Source organism: Ranitomeya imitator, chromosome 3, assembly GCF_032444005.1.
Source record: "Ranitomeya imitator isolate aRanImi1 chromosome 3, aRanImi1.pri, whole genome shotgun sequence".
Taxonomy (NCBI): Eukaryota; Metazoa; Chordata; class Amphibia; order Anura; family Dendrobatidae; genus Ranitomeya; species Ranitomeya imitator.
The window spans coordinates 99,823,771-99,840,174 of NC_091284.1; the positions used below are offsets into that span (position 1 = coordinate 99,823,771).

General features: G+C 45.8%; 1 long non-coding RNA gene across 1 annotated transcript in view; it reads left to right on the top strand.

Moving 5' to 3' along the window:
• The window catches only part of LOC138672820 (uncharacterized), an 87,037-nt gene extending 74,551 nt beyond the window's left edge, over positions 1 to 12,486 (top strand). The window contains exon 5 of the long non-coding RNA XR_011319778.1: positions 9,860 to 12,486. This is a non-coding gene — a long non-coding RNA (uncharacterized lncRNA). The remainder of the gene's footprint in view (positions 1 to 9,859) is intronic.
• Positions 12,487 to 16,404: the final 3,918 nt, after the last annotated feature.

Consider the following 16,404-nt stretch of genomic DNA (forward strand, 5'->3'; position numbering starts at 1 on the left):
CTGTTTTCCTTTTGCTTTGTACAGGACTCTCGGGCTGCATTCATTACAGCCATCTTATATGAAAACGGTTTTTGATTGCACTGGGCATCAATCAGAGCTACGCTTCATTTTACCCTAGCAGGGTAGGAAAGAAATAAAGACAGACAGTCGGGTGGCATCTTTGTGGTGGGCCCTAGTGTTGTGTGTCCCAACATTTAGTAGCCGATCGGTCTCCACTATCACAATTCATTATTGAATGAACACACACACAGGCTTATACAAAGCCTCAACAATATGGCCCCACGTACTGACCTCACGTCGCCATCAAGAAGGGGAACAAACAGAAGTTTTTTGTGTATTGCAATTGGCAACTAAATGTTGAGTGCATCATGTCCGATGAGGCGCGGTTGCATGCTATAACTGGTTGTGGTAGGACAGTATGTAACGGCAAACAAAGTTTACATGAGCTGCACCAGCAGTCACGTCGTGATGCAAGTACCCGCTCTTGGTACGCAGCTATGGGTATGTGGAGTGTGGGTCTAATATTCTGACCCCACTGTGTAGCAAGACTCCTAGACCTAGCTAAGGACACTCGCTTTCCTCTATGAAGGAAAAAAGATGTCTCTGTAGTGCCACATATGCGAGGTAGATACCCTATAAGTCAATGTCTGACCCTTTAATAATAATTTATGTGCTGCGACCAAAATATTCTACAGCCCTTTACAATTCAGTGGGGACATGTACAGAAGACAGACATTATCGCGTAACAGGTAATTTGACCTTTAACAAGAGGAGTGAGGTTCCTGCTCCCAAGCTTACAATCAATCAGGAAATAGGGGAGACACAATATGTAAAAAGTGCTTATTATGCATCATCCAGGCACCAATAAAATGAATAGGGGTATTCCATTAACGCTGCATGAACCAGTCATCAGCCAGTATTTGTGCATGGTCTATTGGGTGCATGAATGGTGTGCAAACAGCGGATAAAAGAGACCAAATGGAGAACCAGGAACAATTATATTAGTGAGGTGACCAGTCTAAAGAAATTCGATTGTCTCTGGTAGTTTATTCCAGAGCGCTGGCACGGCTCTAAAGATGTCTTGGAGGCAAGAGTGTAAGTACTCTGATTATAGAGTATATACTGTAATATGTTAGTCTTGTGTCATTAGTGAAACTCTGGAGAGTACAGGTAGTGGTAGACAGAGATGAGGAAGGAGGGTGGTGCAGAACTGCAGAGACCTTTGTGGGTGAGAGATGTTTATATTGGACTCTGTTTCTGATGGGCAACCAGTGCAATGACTGGCACAGGGTGGAGGCATCAGTGTACAGGCTGGACAGAAATATGACCCTGTCTGCTGCTTTCAGGATGGATTGGAGAGGGCAGAGGATACCAAGAGGGAGATCAGTCAGTAGAGACTAACGAGACCGAGAGTGAATTAAAGCAAGAGCCATAGTTTTTGCAGTGTTACTGGTAAGTTGATGTGGGATTCTGGAAATGTTTAGGTGCCAGTGACATGAGTGATTGGATATAGGGAGTAATGGATAGATCGGCTCAAATATAACCCCAAGGCAGTGAGTGAGTGTGCTTCTTTGGAGTTATGGTAGTACCACCCACAGAAATGGTAATATCAGGTTTGGGTAGATAGAGGGGAAGCACAAGGAGTGTAGTTTTGCAAATATTTCTGACAGAGGGAGGAAATGTTGTTGCAGACAGCAGAAAGACAGTCACTGGTATTTTGTACTGCTGTGAGGGCGATGTCAGGAGACAATGTGTATCATTGGGTGTCATCAGCATAGTGATGGTACTGGAAACAAAATATGCTGAGGTTTGCCCAAGAGGAGTGGTATATAGAGCGAAGAGTAAGTAGGGGTCTAGGACTAAATTCTGGGCACTTTCTTTAGTCAACCTTGCTAGGCTTGTGAAAATTAGACCTATTGTCTACTAGCAATAGGAGGCACTAGGACGCTAGCGCTCTTCTTCCTGGAGCAGAGTGACTTTCTATCGGTAAAGCTGTTAATCTATACCTAGTGCTTTTCTGTTGCGTTTCTTTAAAAGGACCCTGTCACTTGAATCAAGCTGCCAAGCAATGCACAGTATGAACCTGACCCTTGCTTCAAAAATATAGTTTAAGGCTATGTGCCCACGTTACAGAAATGCTGCGGAAACACCAGGGTTACTTACTGGTAACAGGTTTTTCCGAAACCCATGACGGCACACCTGAGAGAGGGGATCCGCCCAGCCAGGACAGGAAACCCTACTGAAAATAAAAGGGCGGTACCTCTCCCTCGCTTCAGTTGGTTTTCAGAGCATGAGAGGCCCCCCTGGTTAGTACACATGGCAATCCAACACCACATCATATTAACTAAAAAAGCACCCAAAACAATAGTGCACACCGAAAGGGTGATAAAGGGGGGGAATATACAGGTGCCGTCATGGGTTCCGGAAAAACCTGTTACCAGTAAGTAACCCTGGTGTTTTCCCTTCCCCCATGACGGCACACCTGAGAGACTTTTGTAGAATGAAACCTTAGGGAGGGACCACCGCTTGGAGTACCCTTCTACCAAAGGTTAGGTCAGCAGAGGAGGAAAGGTCTAGCCGGTAGTGCTTGAAAAAAGTTGAGGGTGAGGACCAGGTAGCGGCCTTGCAAATTTGATCAATTGATACCTCAGCCTTTTCCGCCCAGGAGGTAGCCATGGCTCTGGTAGAGTGAGCCTTGATGCCTTCAGGAACCGGAGTGCCACCCGCAGAGTAGGATAAACTAATGGCCTCCCTAATCCATCTAGCAATAGTACTTTTAGCTACCCCACACCCTCTTTTGCTACCCTGAAAGGCTATGAATAGGGTTTGGTCTTTCCTCCACTGACTAGTCATAGATATGTACTGTAACATAGATCTTCTCACATCTAGCATGTGGAACTTTTATTCCCCTGGATTTTTGGGATTACTACAGAAAGATGGTAAGGTAATCTCTTGACTCCTATGGAACTTTTGAACCACCTTGGGGAGATAAGCCGGGTCCGGTCTTAGAACGATCCTGTCATCAAAAACCTGAGTATAAGGAGGGGATATTGACAGGGCTTGCCAATCACTTACCCTACGTGCCGATGTTAGGGCTACTAGAAGAACTGTTTTAAGGGTAAGTAACTTGGGTGATAACTCCTGTAAGGGCTCGAACGGGTGTTTAGTTAGAGCTTCTAAGACCAAATTTAGATCCCAAGGAGGGATTTTTGGGATAACGACCGGCCGAGATCTACTGCAAGATTTTATGAATCGTGAAACCCATCTATTTGAGGCAAGATTACAGTTATACAGGGCCCCCAAGGCTGAAACCTGAACTTTAAGGGTGCTGGTTGCTAACCCAAGATGTAATCCTGCTTGCAGAAATTCTAGGATAGGACCCACTGGAGCCACCTCCCCCCAATGGTTCACCCAGGAAGTCAAGAAATTTTTTCCATGTCCTACCATAGATTCTAGAAGTTATGGGTTTTCTGCTTTTCAACAGGGTGGAGATTAAACCTGGTGAGAATCCATGGCGACTTAGTAACGCCCTCTCAAATTCCAGGCTGCCAGATGGAAGCCCTTCACCTGAGAGTGGGTTACTGGGCCCTGGGTTAGTAGGTCCGGAATTTCTGGCAAAATCCATGGATCTGTTAACGACATCTGTCTTAGAAGGGAGAACCATGGTCTCCTTGGCCAAAATGGAGCTATGAGGATAATCCTTGCCTGATCCTCTCTGATCTTCCGGATCACAGCTGGGATCATCACTATCGGGGGGAATGCGTAGGCCAGAGAAAACTTCCAAGGTATTAGTAGGGCATCTACTGCGAAGGGATGTTCTCTTGGATTCAAGGAGCAGAGTTTTCTGACTTTTTTGTTGTGAGAATTGGCAAACAAGTCTATTTCTGGTAAGCCCCAGGCTTGGACTATTTGCTGAAATATCTGGGGGTTTAAGGACCATTCCCCCTGTCTTAAGCCTCTGCGACTCAGGAAGTCTGCTTGAGTGTTTTCTATGCCCCTGATGTGTAGTGCCGACAGAGATAACAGGTGTTGTTCCGCCAGTTGGAAGAGGAGTTTTGACGCATTCATGAGGCCTTTGGACCTCGTTCCTCCCTGATGATTGACATACGCCACCACTGCTCGATTGTCTGTTAGGATTCGAGTATGGCGACCCTGGAGTAAAGGGAGAAAATGTCTTAGGGCTTTCTCCACTGCCCATAGCTCTTTCGTTTGATCCATAGTTTTTTTCTCTTATGGACCAGGTACCTTGTACAGAGTGAGATCTCAGATGAGCTCCCCAACCTGTACCGCTTGCGTCGGTCGTGATGATGTCTATGACCGGATTTTTCCACCGGACCCCCTTTGTCAGGTGGTGTTCTACAGTCCACCAAGCTAGGGAATCCCTTACGCTCAGGGAGAGACATAGATTTCCTTCTAAATGCCCTCTTAACAGTCTTTGAGCTGAGAGAACTTCCCACTGTAGTTGTCTTAGGTGGAATTGTGCCCATTCTACTGCCGGTATACACGATATTAATGAGCCTAGAAGGGACATCGCCTTTCTGAGAGTCATTGCGGGTTGACGTATTGCTGTACTGGTCAGGTTTATTATCTTGTCCACTTTGTTTTGTGGAAGGAGGCAGAGCTGACGCTCGGAGTCCAGTATTAACCCCAGGAAGGACTGTATTTTTACTGGCAGTAGTCTGGATTTGGGGATGTTTATTATCCAACCCAGCTCCATTAGAGTTGATGTTACCACTGATATTTGATGAGTGCAGTGGGACTCTGACCTCCCTATTACCAGGAAATCGTCCAGATATGGGACAATTACTACATCCCGGGACCGGAGGTATGACATCACCCACCATCACTTTGGTGAAAACTCTGGGGGCTGTAGACAGGCCGAATGGAAGAGCTGTATATTGAAAATGCTTTACCTGATTTTGAATATAGAGAGCTACCCTCAAGTATTTCCGATATTCCTGATGTATTGGTATATGGTAGTAAGCATCCTTTAAGTCTATTACTGCCATGAAGCAGTGCTGGAAGAGAAGTTTTATGGTCGTGTTTATAGACTCCATCTTGAAAGTGTAGTTCTCTATGGATTGGTTGAGCTTTCTTAGATTTATAATAGTTCTCCAAGAACCATCCGGTTTTTGGATCAAGAAGAGGGGGGAGTAAAACCCCTCTCCTTCTTCCTGAACCGGGACCTCCTGAAGAACCTTTTTGTGGACAAGTCCCAAGATCTCGGTTTCTAGGGCAGATTGTTCCTGCTGAGACTTCCGTCGGGGAGTTATTATGAAGTTTCGTCTGGGAGGACAGACGAATTTTTACTTTTAGGCCGTCTCTGATGATGTTCGTGACCCAGATACTGGGGGAGATATTTACCCAGGCCGGAAAGAAGAGGGAGAGTCTTCCTCCCACTTCTGGCGTAATGTCATTGGGGGGATTTTTTTGCCGATGTGGAGGGCCCTTTAAACATATAGCCCGATCCTCTATTATCTCTAAAATCCCAATTTTTCCTCTCCCCTGGGGGGCGACCTCTATTATATCTTCTCCTCCGAAAAAAAGGTTTTTTAGGATCTTTAGGGATGTTGGGAAAACCTTTCTTCTTATCTCCTGCATGTTCCAGGATGTCTTCAAGTTTTTTACCGAAGAGAAGTTGGCCGTCACATGGGATAGAACACAGTTTGTGTTTAGATGGCAAATCCCCCGGGCAACCTTTGAGCCAGAGGGCTCTTCTTGCCGCGTTGGACAAACCCGCGGCTCTAGCTGTTAGTCTTGCGGAATCCGCAGAAGAGTCTGCCAAAAAAGCTGCTGCTCCTTGTAGCAAAGAAATATTTGCAAGGATGTCAGTTCTGGGTACTTTGTTTTTCAGTTGATCTTCTACCTGATGTAGCCAGACCATTAGGGCACGGGCCGTACATGTTCCCGCAATCGCCGGCTTAAGGCCCCCCGCTGAGGCTTCCCAGATGTGTCTCAGGAAACTATCTGCTTTTTTATCAAGTGGGTCTTTGAGAACACCAGAGTCCTCTAACGGAAGGGATGATTTTTTTAAACATTTGGCTACTGCCCCGTCAATCTTAGGGATTTTCTCCCAGGACTCAGAGTCTTTATCCTCAAAAGGATATCTCCTTTTGGATGAAGAGGGCAAGGAACCCATTTTTTCGGGCTTTTTCCACTCTTTATCAATTAATGCTTTTATTTTTGCATTAACTGGAAACGTGCGTTTCCTTTTCTCTTCTAGGCCACCAAACATGACATCTTCTAGTGACCTAGGTGTTTTCTCCTCTTTAAGCCCCATTGCAGATCTAACTGCTTTGACCAGTTTATCTACGTCCTCAGTTGGGAAACATGGACGACCTCCTGAATCACTGTCCGAGGAGGAATCTGAAGACTGGACAGAGGCCGAGGAGGTAGAGGGAGACCGGGATGTTTTATGACTCCCCTGTCTCTGAGAGGCATCTGAGTCTGTGGACGCCTTACGGCTTCTCCTTCTTGGTTCGCTAAGGGCCAATTTTAAGGAGTCTTTTATTTCAGCCTGTATTATGGCTTTTAGGCTAGTGGCAAAATTAGGGGTCTCTTCTTGTATGGTTTTCGTAATGCAGTCAGCACAGAGATCCTTCTGCCACTGAACTGCAAGCGGGTTTCTACAAAGGGCACACTCTCGGTTCTTTGTTTTACCAACCGCTTTCCTGGACCCCTAGTGATCAAAACAGACAAAAATGGACCCTGTTACCATAAGGGTTACATTCACGTAGATCACTCACCACCACCGACAATCAAGGGTACCGATTTTGGAGGCTGGACAGATGCACGTGAAGCGTCCCTCCTGGACGCCGACGAATCCTGCCGGACAGAGCGACTGCTGTTCCTACCACTTGAGCGGCTGCTCTTGGTATGCTGGTGGCTCGGCAAGGCATCTGGTGAGAGCTCCATTTGCTGCTGCTGCTGTGAAGGCGGCTGCTGCTGCTGCTGCTCCTGTTGTCCTACTTCCATGGTGAAGTTTATGGACATGAGCGCGTCTTCTGTGGTCTAACCCCCTTTTATGGGGGGACCACTGCACTCCCCGCCTCCTTCGGTGCCCAAATTAACCCCCTCCCACTCTCTGCCGTGCCGCCGGAGTTCCCTTTCACCGGCCGGCGTTCTCATCATGGGCGCCGCCATCTTGGATCCGGCGCCCGCCCCCGACGTCACGCGGGCACGCCCATTCCCAGCGTGCCTTGCGCGTGACGTCAGGCGAGCGACCCGGAAGCGGCCACCGCACCTAGACGCCAGCAGAGAGGGGAGGGCGGCGTGGCAGCCATGGAAGGGAACACAGCCCTCTGACCATGCTGCTCAACACCCGCTCGGACGCAGAGACCCGGAGGACCTGCGGACGGCGCTTCCAGACCCCCGAACCCGACGCACAGGCGCTGCCTGTTCTTCCACGCCGGGACGGGACCTGTGTAAGTGAACCGCCGTGTTCAGTAAGAGGGTCCCTGTCAGGACAGGAAACCCAACTGAAGCGAGGGAGAGGTACCGCCCTTTTATTTTCAGTAGGGTTTCCTGTCCTGGCTGGGCGGATCCCCTCTCTCAGGTGTGCCGTCATGGGGGAAGGGAAAATGTCCGCAGCATTTCCGCAACTCCCTGCCGCGGATAAAACGCATGCGGAATTCACATGCATTTTCCCACAAAACACAAGCGTTTTGCAAGCGTTTTTATCTTGCAGAATGCTAGCGTTTTCCAAGCGATTTGAAGCATCGCTTGGCAAAGTGATTGACAGGTTGGTTACACTTGTCGAGCATAGTGTTTGACAAGTGTGACCAAGTTTTTACTATTGATGCTGCCTATGCAGCATCAATAGTAAAAGATAGAATGTTAAAAATAGTAATAAAAAAAATATTGGTAATTATCACCTTCCGACGGCCCCCGATCTCCTCAGCGGCGCTTCCGGTACATTCCGTTCCCAGGGATGCTTTGCGCGAAGGACCTTTGTGACGTCACGGTCGCGTGACTGCGACATAATCTCAGGTGATTCGCGCAATGCATCCCTGGGAACGGAAGCAGCCTGTGCACCGCTGAGAGGCGAGAGGACTTCGGGGGCCATCAGAAGGTAAGTATATCCCTATTTTTAATTTTTTTTTTTTTTTTACAGAAATCTGGTTCCCAAGGGCCTGGAGGAGAGTCTTCTCTCCTCCTGAGTGGGTACCATCCGCACATGAAGCGCTCACTTTACGCATTGCAATCCTATGGCTGCGGAATCGCTGCAATTCCGCAGAAATAATGAACATGCTGCAGATTTTACCGCTGTGCGATTCCAAAGCGGAAAAATCTGCAGCATGGGCACAGCAACTGCGGAATCCCATAGGATTGCATGGGAATATGGTTTTTAAGCATTTTTATGCATTTCCGCTACGGAAGAAAGGCATGAAAAATGCAACGTAGGCAGACAGCCTCAAGATCAATCTGGGAACCATGGGTACAGAGTTGGCTGGGGCGGTGAAGGACTAAACTATTTCTTGCGCCTCTCCAGGCTTTTGACAGGTGATGTGTGTGCATAGGGTGAGACCTGTGAATCATCTGTAGCAGGGTGGGGAAAAGACATCCTGGGCGGCGCTGGACTAGTCCTGCCTATTCCTATGGTTTCCGGCTGGATTCTCAAACTATGCTTTCTCAGACACACTGGACCATTTCAGAAAAAAAATATACCTGGCTGCTATCATGCGACCAAGCTCTTGATTCATGCTGCCTATGGCAGAGTTCTTTTTTTAGAGGTATGGTTGGGGATGTTGATTTTAACATGCCCAATAATTTTATTTGGATGAGATAAGCCTCCTCCAGGGAATTCTGGTAGGAGGTTACTCCCATCTTCCATTACAAAGGTAGGTGTGCTCAGCTAAATTGAGCGTGAATGTGCATGGAGGGGTCAGAAGGCATAGCTGTTGGATGAACAAGCACTCAGCCAAAGGCTATATAAGGTGTATGGCCTATGCAGTGCAGTGATATCCACACTGTGCAGTGATGAGACCGTGATCGAGCAAAGTTCAAAGCAAAACTTGTTTTAATGTCCAACTCGAAGCAATGCACAGCACACGTTCTCCTCTGGTAAACACGCCAGTCCACCTCCGAGACTGCTTACCGTGGGCGAATGCACTGCCATGTACACTGTGCGTGCCATGCCTTTTGAGCTCCGCTTGCCTGTGTTGTCTCACACAGGTGGAGCTCTGCAGAGCCTTCCGCTCTGCACACTTGCAAAACCAAACTGACACACCCAACCCTCTGCCTCTTGGGTTTTTACAAGGAACCTGTGGCCATAGGCCACATGGAAAACCCGGCCGGGAAGGAACCGGACTGCCCTACTACCATCCTGTAGTCCGTTTAAAAAATAAATGCCCATAACAGGTTTTCTTAAATCTGCCTTGGACGATTAGCTTGCCCAAGACCGACACTTACTTTTTTTTTTTTTTGCATTGCAATCACAGCTGTGCCTGCAGTGCACTCCCATGGCCTCAATATTCCTCCATGTGCATCCTGTGGGGGGACACATAGCGACCCTCGCATGGGACACCGGTCACTGCCTCACATCTCCTTTAAGAAAGACAGGATTTACCACTTCAGCCACTTAGAGAAGACTCCTGGAAGTTATCATTCCTCTGAAGCCAGAAGTGATGAGATGTTTCTGCTTTTCCTCTGCACAAAACACATGTCAATTATTTCATGTTTCTGATGTGCTTTCTGGTTTTACATATGTATCACTGAATAGATTGTAATCTCTAAATAATATGTAACATTAGCCAAAGGAAACCTGAGTAACCACAGATTCTGAATTATTACTGCATTTACTTACAGACGTGCAGAGGACTGATGAAATTACAAACTTACAATATTAATTTGTTCCCAGAAAACGAGTAATTGATTTTGAGGCTCCAAATGTCATCTCGGAATAGGAAAAAAAGGAAGATTGAAGACAAACGAGCACAACAATTATAGAGGATAAAGCACGTAGGGAGAGCGGCTGGATATTGCATGTTACGTTCTGTGCTGAGGATACAAACTTAGTGTGCCGTGCAGAGTAGCAGTTCATCCTGTACAAGTATCACCAAACTGCGCTGTACTATAAGGAGGCGCTATCAGATGGCTACACGGCATGTACTGCAGGGGTTTTACCAGGAAAATGCCCCCTGCTAATATGAAGTGTCATGGAATAACACCGGGGGGGGGGGGGGTCGCACAAATCCCATCACTGCCAACAGTTTGTCAAGGATAACACTCTGGAGATCACACAGATCCCATCGCTGCCACCAGTTTGTCAAGGATAACACAACTCCAGTCGTCAGGACAATTATGCAATTGACTGACGAGTGATGTATGAGGCCGTGATTGCATCCACTACTAGGATGGTTATTGGGGAACTCACAGTGAGCGTATGATTCCTGATTCTCCATTTCTCACTCCCACGCGCGCTCTCACTCCCACGCGCGCCTCACTCACGCGCGCTCTCTCGGCTTCCAAATTTGATTAGTGATTTTGCAAATTTTAGCAAATTTTTGCTGCACGCCATTACTTGCAGCACTTTTACCCTGTTTACACCAAAAACATAAGTAAACTACTTTGGTAAATGTGGGGCACAGTTCTGATTGCTGCGTTTGCACCATTTTCCTTTATCTGACTGCGAAGTGCTGTCTCCATCATGTAGATGGAAGCTTACAATCTTGACAATTTTCTGTTCATTGATTGTTCTCGTATAAACAGAAAATTGTAGCAAAAGCCATATCTCACATCTGCAACAATCGGCACATGATGCATCAAAGCTGCTCACTATTTTATTTATTTTTTTACCAGGTAATAAGCCTTAACAGCCATTATCTATTCTTACTTGAACTATTGATCTGAGCCTCACATTCTTTAAAATGCAGGAAATCCATAGCAATATCTTGCCCAGCTTAATGCAGTTTTATTAAGATTAAAGTAGGATTTTACAGCCCTAGCACAGAGGAATGATTAAGGTATTGCAGAGAATAAATTGGCTGGTGATTGTTCTCGGACTGAATACTGTAAGTTAATTTACTCTTGTGCAGGTTTACGAGCATATGCTTAGAGCCTCCTCGGCTACAAAGATTAGAAACAGATCTCTACATGGGGAGAATTCAAATGTGCGAAGACTGAATATAGTAATGCGTGGCAGCCATGTAATTATTGCACGCAGTAGTGCCGGCTCCACGCACTTGTGCATTATTCTTTATTGTGGTACAGGCCAGAAAACCTGTTTATACATATGAGATCTATACAGCTTTACTCTGAGAATGTCTCATTGATCAGAAGAACACAGTAAGTCCTGTGTATCGTGTTATGGCTCCCTTTCATCATCACCAATACATACCCAAATGTCATGGCCGTCTGGAAAACAGTGGATTGTGTCTTGCAGTTATCTAGAAGCAGAATAGAAGTAATTTACCAATCACAAAGTGCTTAAAAGGGATATTCCCATCCTCAGGAGATCTTGTAAATGCCTAATGCAGATTTAGTCTCACTTTTTAGGGTGGGAAAATAAGTAGGGGACCAAATGTGCTACATTCACTACTAGAAGAGTCACCAATAGTCGGACTTTGCCAAATCCTATAGAAGTGGATTGAAGGGGCGGCGCGCATGCTGCTCCACTGGCTGCAGGAAGTGTCAGTCCTGCTAGTTGGGGCGGTAGACTTGAGATGCATTTAGACAGAAGATTGTGGATAGAAATCTACCTATTTTCAAGTCTGTTTAATCTTTGTAGCTGAGGAGGCTCTAAGCATACGCTCGTAAACCTGCACAAGGTGATTTTCAGGATTTGTTTTCTCAGTTTGACTCTCATAGTTGTGGTCTACCTATGATGTCAATTACAGGCCTCTCATCTTTTTAAGTGGGAGAACTTGCACGATTGGTGGCTGACTAAATCCTTTTTTTCCCCACTGTATATTGCCAATAACACATCCCCCGTTTACATGGAGCCGCCAATGATGATTTTTATGCCAGCATAAACGGTCCAATCAGCCGTTGATTACACATTTCAATAATGGGGAATGAGAGTTCTTTTGAACACTTTAAACCGTCTTTTGAGCCCTGCAAATGAGCTTCTAGATGCAGGTCCCAACTAAAAGACCTCCATAGCGTATTCTATGAATACCGTTTGATAGGCACATTTCAAAACAAGCATCAATTAATTACAAATTGAATGGTGCTCATTTATCATGATGAATGGTTAAAACTAAATAGTGCATGTAGAAAAGCAACTCTATTTACTTGTTTAAAAATCATTTTTAATTTTATCTATTGCTTGCTGCCTAGATTATCAGCGACCTCTGCAGTGTATCAGTGGAGGCTAGAAAGACCTCAGCGCTTTCAAGGTCTTATCAACAGAGCTTGCAAGCTCTGCTCTGAAGCTGGGCAGCTCACTGGAGCCATACAGTTTCACTGCCATTGTGCTCCTCTAATGCTGAAAATCTCTCCATTCGCAGCATTAAAAGGTATATCCGAGACTAAAAAAAAAAAAAATGTAGTTGCTAAGAGAGTTTCGGCAACTTGCGGTCAACAGGGTGTAGCTACTGGTGTCATGCTGATTGACAGCTGGCTTTTCGCTGCCTAACTGGGGGAACCGCCTGTCACTCAGCATGACACTAGCAGTCCTGCCCTCTCAACAGAAAGAGAAGCTGCTCTGTTTACAGGGAGTAGCTGAATCGCTGGCAGGAGCGGTCAATGACCGCTTTTTTTTTTTTTTTTAAGTATCGGATATCCCTTTTAAAGAGTGCACAATGCACCACCATGATGCGATGCAGCCACACTGCTGCTCACTACCATGATGCAACGCCATCACACCGCTGCTCACTACCACGACTCGATACCACCGCACTGCTGTGCACTACTAAGAAGCAACACCACCGCACCGCTGCTCACTACTATGATGCGACGCCATCGCACCGCTGCACACTACCACGACTCGATACCACCGCACTGCTGTGCACTACTACGAAGCGACACATCGCACCGCTGCTCACTACTATGATGCAACGCCATCGCACGTTTGCGCACTACCACAATGCAACGCCATCACACCGCTGCTCACTACCATGACTCGATACTACCGCACTGCTGTGCACTACCACGAAGCGACACCACCGCACCGCTGCTTGCTACCATGATGCGATGCCATTGCTCCACTGCGCACTACCATGAAGCGATGCCACCGCTCCGCTGTGCGCTTCCCTCTGGCAAGCAGGAAGCTGGGAGGTAGGAATGTGACGTGCTTCTGAAGATGGATGTTAAGAAAACCCTTTAAATTAGTGTTCACAACAGCTGATAAAGTGTTAGGGGACAGAGTGATCGTTTAATATAATCATTTTGTCCCGATTCATCATTAATGTTTTATTTCTTCTGGAAATGTATAAGTAAAATGACGACCGCGTGATACCGGTCCCTGCTGTTAGTCGGGTCACTGCATGCTTTTACGTTGTAAAATCAGTGCTGGCAGTGTCAGACTTACCGTATTTATTAATTTATTTCCAAGAGGAATAACATAAAGCAACGGTGCAGTATAGACGTTTTAAGAAACAATTGTCAGTGTTATTTTAGAAGATATTCAAGTATGTACTAAACAGACGTCGGAGAGAGAACAGATTCTCTATAAGAGCAATCCCGATAGAAAATCCATGTAGGTGCACGCTCCGTCATAATGCTGACACGCTGTCAGTGTCTTGTTGGTTTCATCTGCTCATAATGTAGCAGAATCTTTCAACTCCTTCAGCGTCATCTAAAAGAAAAAAAATCTCCTGCTTCCATCCAGCTTTTGTGCGCTCCACAGTTTTCTTTGAAGTTCTACAGTCATTCATCAGACATTGTGCATTTTCTGTCATTTCCATGTCCACATAAAGAGACTTTGCTTTCTTTGTTATGGCACAGGCCCATATTTGTTTTGCAAGCAAATTATGGTAAACTACTTATACACCACATTGTCCAGCTGGAAATTGTCAGAATATGTATCTCTAGGTTATTCGTAGTTGTACAACATGTCAGAAAGGAGCATCATGTGTAATAAATGCTATATGATTTATGATGTCCTTCAAAAATTGGAAAAAAATGGGCTGTTTTTTGTACTCCTGAAATAAATCTGCGAAAATGCCCTTTCTTTTGTTGCTTTTGTTTGGTACTTGGCCAATGGGAAAATGCGCAATTAAATTAGACTATATTGGCTCGTTGCTTGCGGGACCACTGGGTGCGGGACGGATTCTGATGTACTCATTCACACAAGCAAGGAATTTAATCTAAGTGATACCAGCATCATTTGATTTCGGGCCATATTTTTTGTTTTCAGCAACTGGACAAATGGTGATCAGCAGATCAGTAGGGCCACTGTTTTCTGAAAGAAGATTGATGTCCAATGGACATCGAACCTCTCATACCAATTAAGTAGCTTATATACTGCTAACAGTGACTTAGTGCCTATTAGATTGTATGCAGGTAACTCTTCTCCAACAGGATTAATGCTGGCTTTCTAGGTCACTCATTGGCGTTCGCTTTCAGAATCTGCCACATCTCATTTTATTAAGTCTTTTCCAAAAGGCAAATACACCTCATCCATAAATGGCTATAGAGTAGCTTCCATCATGTGGTGTCATTAGAAAGCCAGCATTGCTTAAATTTTTCCTATGGAGTATTGCCTGGACCAATAAATTGCCCTACCTCAGCTTGGCAGTCTATACAAGAATACAAAAATACAACGATTTGATTACTGGTGGACCAGTGAAGACATAAAGGGGATTGGTTCCGTAGACAGCTTTTGGCCTTTCTCGTCTGCCCCTGCCAGCCTCTATGGATACTTATCCAATCACTATGTTGGCATAATTGGAAAATGGGCATCCCATTAAACCAAAGATCAGTACCCTGTTTCCTCAGCACAAAACTTATACACCCCCAGACAAAAACCTGGTGGAACTGCTGTACTACCTAGGGGCTCCACCTTTTGTAGAATATGAACAACTTTTAAGAACAACCGGTCCGGTGAAGCAACACTGTGGTTTAAATGGTATATCTTCTATGCAAGCTTTGACCAAGTTATATGGCTCCTTTCTTTGTATTATCTGTCACTGATGATGCTTTTTATCCTTGTGCCATGGCATCCATGATGTCACTACAGGCCGCATTCACATTAGATTATCAGCTGAATCCGCCTATATCGAATGGTTCGGCCGACAGTCTAATGCTGTGATGACGAACCTTTTAGAGTGATTTGTGTGATTTAAAGTGTGATTTGCTAAAGATTATCCCCACACAGCCCTCCATACAGTACAATGTGCACAAAATGTCCTTCATACAGTACAGTGGTTCCACATAGTACTCCATACAGTGTAATGGGCCTCACATAGTGCTCCATAAAGTGTAATGGGCTCCACATAGTGCTCTATACAGTATAACTGGTCCCTGCATTGCCTTCCATACAGTATAATTTCCCCACATGATGCTCCATTCTGTATAATGGCCCCACATAGCGCTCCATACAGTAGAATGGCCCCATGTGATGCTGCATACAGTATAATGGCACCACGTGATGCTGCATACAGTATAATAACAGAATAAAACAGAAGTATTCAGCTCACCCATGAAAGTCCAAAAGCTGTGGTTATAGCATCCGAGCAGGGAAGAGACGTCTGAGGACTAAGAACCTAGTGTTCGAAACGCGTTCAGTTATGACTGCCGTGTGACCTTTCTCCGTTTTTTTTTGTCAACCTTTGCTATTTTAAATTATGGAATAAAGATACAATATTTTTATATTTACGTCCTGGAGCTGGAAATCTTGCTTTGTTTGATACAGTGTAATGACCCCATGAGATGCTGCATACAGTATAATGGCCTCACATAGCTCTCCATACAGTATAATAGCCCCATGTGATGCTGCATACAGTATAATGGCCCCATGTGATGCTGCATACAGTTTAATGGCCTTGCATAAAAAAAACTACTCACCTCTAGTGAACTAGCACCGTTCCAGTGCTGATCTGGTCTCTTCATATATCAGTCATACCTGTGGGCACGCGCGCTAACTCTGCAATAGTGCCACCGCTACTCTCCTCTGCCCGTGTGCCATCCTCGTCCTCAGCATGTGCGACATTCCCTGCCTGAGCCCCAGCACAGAATGATGGAAAGGTGCGCAGCCTGATGGGATAGTTAGGAGCAGAGGAGAGTGGCTCTGTTCCGGCGCTAGTGATGACGAGTGAGATTACGAGTGGGCTGAGGACAGCGGGCGGCGGCGCTAGTTTTGAGGAGATGGCGCACGTGCCGTAGGTTTCCCACCACTGGTTTAATGTGTATGGATATGTCTGAATTTTGACTGCTGACCGCATTGTTCTGGTGACTTACTTGGACAAGATTTGGATTTCGCACTAGATGGCGAGGCCCAACAACCATTGTCTCCCAGGCCAT